Source organism: Lasioglossum baleicum, unplaced genomic scaffold (assembly GCF_051020765.1).
Source record: "Lasioglossum baleicum unplaced genomic scaffold, iyLasBale1 scaffold1172, whole genome shotgun sequence".
Taxonomy (NCBI): Eukaryota; Metazoa; Arthropoda; class Insecta; order Hymenoptera; family Halictidae; genus Lasioglossum; species Lasioglossum baleicum.
The window spans coordinates 10,001-15,000 of NW_027470231.1; the positions used below are offsets into that span (position 1 = coordinate 10,001).

Genomic DNA, 5,000 nt, shown 5'->3' on the forward strand with positions numbered 1-5,000 from the left:
TCGCCTTTAAAGCAGTCGTGAGTCTGACACCCTACTCCGTGCGTGTGGCCCAATAGTGCGCACCGCGAGAGCGTGGGACGAATGACCGCTGCCAGAGCCGACTGTGAGTCCCGCTCTCTATTTGTATCGGGTTCGCGTATAACCAAGAGCACGAAACGTTGCTGCGCCGCACGCGGTGTTCGTTGACGACGGAACGTATATTTATTATAATATTATACATTCGCCAGAGCGGACCGGCTCGTGATGCTCGCTTTTGTAAAGCAGTCGTGAGTCTGACACCCTACTCCGTGCGTGTGGCCCAATAGTGCGCATCGCGAGAGCTTGGGACGAATGACCGCTGCCAGAGCCGGCTGTGAGTCCGCTAATCTGTCGAATAAAATAAAAATATGGTAATATCGTTCCGACGAAAAACGGTGTTCCGAGAGGACCGGCCGTGACGCTCGCTATAAAGCCTATGGCGCGATTATTCCCGACGACACCCTACTCTCTGTGTGGCCCAATAGTGCGCGCAGACGAGTTTGGGACGAGAACGGGGATCGCGCCTACGGCCAGAGCCGGCTCGCGAGTCCGCTTGTATCGGAATTTATCGTTGCCTCGAGCACACACAACATTTTATGGAAATGTGTTTTATACGGGAAGTGGACCGGCTCGTGAAGCTCGCTTTTAAAGCAGTCGTGAGTCTGACACCCTACTCCGTGCGTGTGGCCCAATAGTGCGCATCGCGAGAGCTTGGGACGAATGACCGCTGCCAGAGCCGGCTGTGAAGTCCTCCGTTCTCACATCATTCCAAATGAAATGGAAGTGAAGAGGAGAGGAATATTATTACATCTCTGGATCCAGTATCGGGTTGTCTTACGATCCCCGTCGTTTTCAGAGAATATATATTCATCTCCGCGTTTTCCACGTTAACGGTTTTTCAATGTACTGTTCGCCCGGCCGTCGGATACGTGTTGCGTATCTGACGGTTTTTTTTTTCCGTTTCCACGGACGACGATAGTGTCGTCCTTAAAACGACGCCTGAACGAATCTCCTTCGCGCGCTGGTTGGAGCGTTCAGGTACAATGCGTTCTTACGAACCGCAGAACAAGAGACATATACATATATTGATTTGTAAATCAAAAATATATACGATTACCCTGAACGGTGGATCACTTGGCTCGTGGGTCGATGAAGAACGCAGCTAATTGCGCGTCAACGTGTGAACTGCAGGACACATGAACATCGACATTTCGAACGCACATTGCGGTCCACGGATACAATTCCTGGACCACGCCTGGCTGAGGGTCGTTTACGTAACCATAAACTGCTTGCGTTGCTCTTGTAAGTCCCCGCCGTCGCTTACCTCTCCAAATATATTTTTGGAGGGCGCCAAAGAGCGTTTCGGAGTCGGGTTGCAAAGATGCTACGTACGAGCGAATGATGGGCGTTTCGTCGGCGTTTGTCGCGGTTCTGTGAAAATTGCCAATTTTTGCATTGCGTCTTATAAACACATACAAATATATATATATCTAGTTTCCACGAGAGGCGAAGTAGGGATTGGTATTTCTTACGTTCGGACTTGCGTGAGTGTTTTTACGGTGTCGTGAGTCGTATTGAAAATACGACCGCCCGTAAGGCACCGCTTCGACGAGGATCTCCAAATCTCTCACCTTCTCTGCGAAACGATTCGCCTTGCGGAAAGAAGCGTTTCCACTCATGAACATTTAACGCGCTCCCGACGTCGCCTGAAATGATGCGTATATACGAAAGAGGTATATTTACAAGAGTCTCGCGAGACTACAGAGATGGACACACAAATTATAAAAGAAAGAAAGAATACTGTGTGGCACACAGAGTGTGTGTGGTGTGGCAATGTTAAGCCCCAGGGAGAGAATATGCCTGTGCGTGGATGAGTTTCTTAACTCTACGTTATAATTGCCATACGGCGGAGGGTCGTCGTTGCCGGCGATTTCGACAAACACACATTCCTTTTCGAGTCTTCGAGGGAAGAGACGAAAGAGATCTCTCGTTCTATCGCGAACGCTTTGATGATCGATGGACAGCGGAGCAAAGCGCAGCAATGTGCGGGATGAGCACGTCGTACTTGATCGGGTCGGAATTATTCCCCGTCGTCGACGTGTCCTCGCTAATCTGTGCGATTGCCATTCCATCGCCACGTTCGCGTTGAATCGTATTGATGACGGCCTATGAGCGTCTTGAGATCTTACTCTCTTTCTCTCGTGTCTCTAATTTGGTTTTGCGTTTGATCGATGATAAATCGTTTCGTGCGCAACGTTTCTGTACCCCCGTGGTTTTTGGTTCAATTATATAGAAGTAGAGAGAAAAAGAAATCCCACCGGGTTATATGTATTATTATTTTTTTTTTTTAATAATATGTATACTCCTCTATTGGCGAGGCTTATTTCGAACTTGATTGTCACACGACGCAAAAGACACACTTGTGTGTTCACGCACGGAACAGCACCGCGGAGAGAGAAAAGGTATATCCAATGATGAAAACCTTTATGTCGGTCGCCCCATGTCTTTTCTTTTCTTCATTGTCGATTCGTGCGGAACCGCGCGATCTGTCGGTCGTCCAGTCCCCGAAAGTTCTTTTCGACGGACGTTAAAGTTAACCGGCCAGATCGTCTAGCGAGAGTTTCCGATCGACGAGAGATGAAGAAAGAATTATATTGACACTTTGGTGTGGCGCATAAGGCATATATCGGTTTTTTGTTTACCTTTTTCTCTCTTCTGTCGTGTAGTGTTGTTTCGTTTTCTTTTTTTTTCTTTTTTTTTTGTGCTTTGTACGTTTTCGCGAGTACTACTTTTACGCTCTTTCGGCCGAAACACACAAAATTTTGTATCACGTACGACGACCTCAGAGTAGGCGAGATTACCCGCTGAATTTAAGCATATTACTAAGCGGAGGAAAAGAAACTAACAAGGATTTCCTTAGTAGCGGCGAGCGAACAGGAATTAGCCCAGCACTGAATCCCGCGGTTCTGCCGTTGGGAAATGTAGTGTTCAGGAGGGTCAATTTATCCCGAGACGTCGAACCGCGTCCAAGTCCATCTTGAATGGGGCCATTTACCCGTAGAGGGTGCCAGGCCCGTAGCGACTGGTACGCGTTTCGGGAGGACCTCTCCTTAGAGTCGGGTTGCTTGAGAGTGCAGCCCTAAGTGGGTGGTAAACTCCATCTAAGGCTAAATATGACCACGAGACCGATAGCGAACAAGTACCGTGAGGGAAAGTTGAAAAGAACTTTGAAGAGAGAGTTCAAGAGTACGTGAAACCGTTCAGGGGTAAACCTGAGAAACCCAAAAGATCGAATGGGGAGATTCATCGTCGACGAGGCTGGCTTCCGTTGGTGCGCAGATAGCCCGTAATGGGCCACTTCGGTGGTTCCAGTGCGAGGGTACACCATCTTCGGCAAATGTTCCGGTCGCGTAGTCGTGCACTTCTCCCTTAGTAGAACGTCGCGACCCGTTGCGTGTCGGTCTACGGCTCGAGTTGTTGCCTGTCGTGTCGCCTTCGTGCGCACACGGCAGACGCTCGATCGCCTGGCCGGCTGCGTGACGGTACTCTGACGGTATCGGGCCGCAACCAATCCATTTTCGAATGTGTGTGCGTCAGGCCCGCCGCAAGCTCGGTTAGTTTGTCACCCGGATGGTACGGACCTAGCGCCGGCTCCGGGCCTAACCAGCTGTTAGCAGGCGGTGTCCTCGGACTGGCCAAGCTTTGAATTACCGGTCAGCGACGCTACTGCTTTGGGTACTCTCAGGACCCGTCTTGAAACACGGACCAAGGAGTCTAACATGTGCGCGAGTCATTGGGACATGTAAACCTAAAGGCGCAATGAAAGTGAAGATCGTACCTTAGCGTCGATCAAGGGAGGATGGGCCGCGTCACGATGCGGCCTCGCACTCCCGGGGCGTCTCGTTCTCATTGCGAGAAGAGGCGCACCCAGAGCGTACACGTTGGGACCCGAAAGATGGTGAACTATGCCTGGTCAGGACGAAGTCAGGGGAAACCCTGATGGAGGTCCGTAGCGATTCTGACGTGCAAATCGATCGTCGGAACTGGGTATAGGGGCGAAAGACTAATCGAACCATCTAGTAGCTGGTTCCCTCCGAAGTTTCCCTCAGGATAGCTGGCACTCGCTCGTTCTCTTTTGATGAACGTGTGCGAGTCTCATCTGGTAAAGCGAATGATTAGAGGCCTTGGGGCCGAAACGACCTCAACCTATTCTCAAACTTTAAATGGGTGAGATCTCTGGCTTGCTTGGATCAATGAAGCCACGAGATTATATTGGATCAGAGTGCCAAGTGGGCCAATTTTGGTAAGCAGAACTGGCGCTGTGGGATGAACCAAACGCAGAGTTAAGGCGCCTAAGTCGACGCTTATGGGATACCATGAAAGGCGTTGGTTGCTTAAGACAGCAGGACGGTGGCCATGGAAGTCGGAATCCGCTAAGGAGTGTGTAACAACTCACCTGCCGAAGCAACTAGCCCTGAAAATGGATGGCGCTGAAGCGTCGCGCCTATACTCCGCCGTCAGCGGCAAGTGAGGTTGACGTTAGCTTTTTTTAAAGGCGCGTCTTCCATGAAGCTCTGACGAGTAGGAGGGTCGCGGCGGTGTGCGCAGAAGGGTCTGGGCGTGAGCCTGCCTGGAGCCGCCGTCGGTGCAGATCTTGGTGGTAGTAGCAAATACTCCAGCGAGGCCCTGGAGGACTGACGTGGAGAAGGGTTTCGTGTGAACAGCCGTTGCACACGAGTCAGTCGATCCTAAGCCCTAAGAGAAATCCTATGTAGATGAGGTGTCCTAAGAGAGAGCAAAATATCATTAAATGATAAACACACACCCATCGGGCGAAAGGGAATCCGGTTTCTATTCCGGAACCCGGCAGCGGAACCGCTTACCAATCGGGCCCTCGTAAGAGTGTTCGTCGGGGTAACCCAAAATGACCTGGAGACGCCGTCGGGAGATCCGGGGAGAGTTTTCTTTTCTGTATAAGCGTT

At 50.7% G+C, this 5,000-nt stretch overlaps 1 non-coding gene and 1 pseudogene across 1 annotated transcript; both read left to right on the top strand.

Moving 5' to 3' along the window:
* The first annotated feature begins 1,132 nt into the window (after positions 1 to 1,132).
* LOC143220539 (5.8S ribosomal RNA) lies at positions 1,133 to 1,287 on the top strand. The gene has a single exon (XR_013011640.1). It is a non-coding gene; the product is annotated as a 5.8S ribosomal RNA (ribosomal RNA).
* Positions 1,288 to 2,855: 1,568 nt separating this feature from the next.
* The window catches only part of LOC143220540 (large subunit ribosomal RNA), a 6,465-nt pseudogene continuing 4,320 nt past the window's right edge, over positions 2,856 to 5,000 (top strand).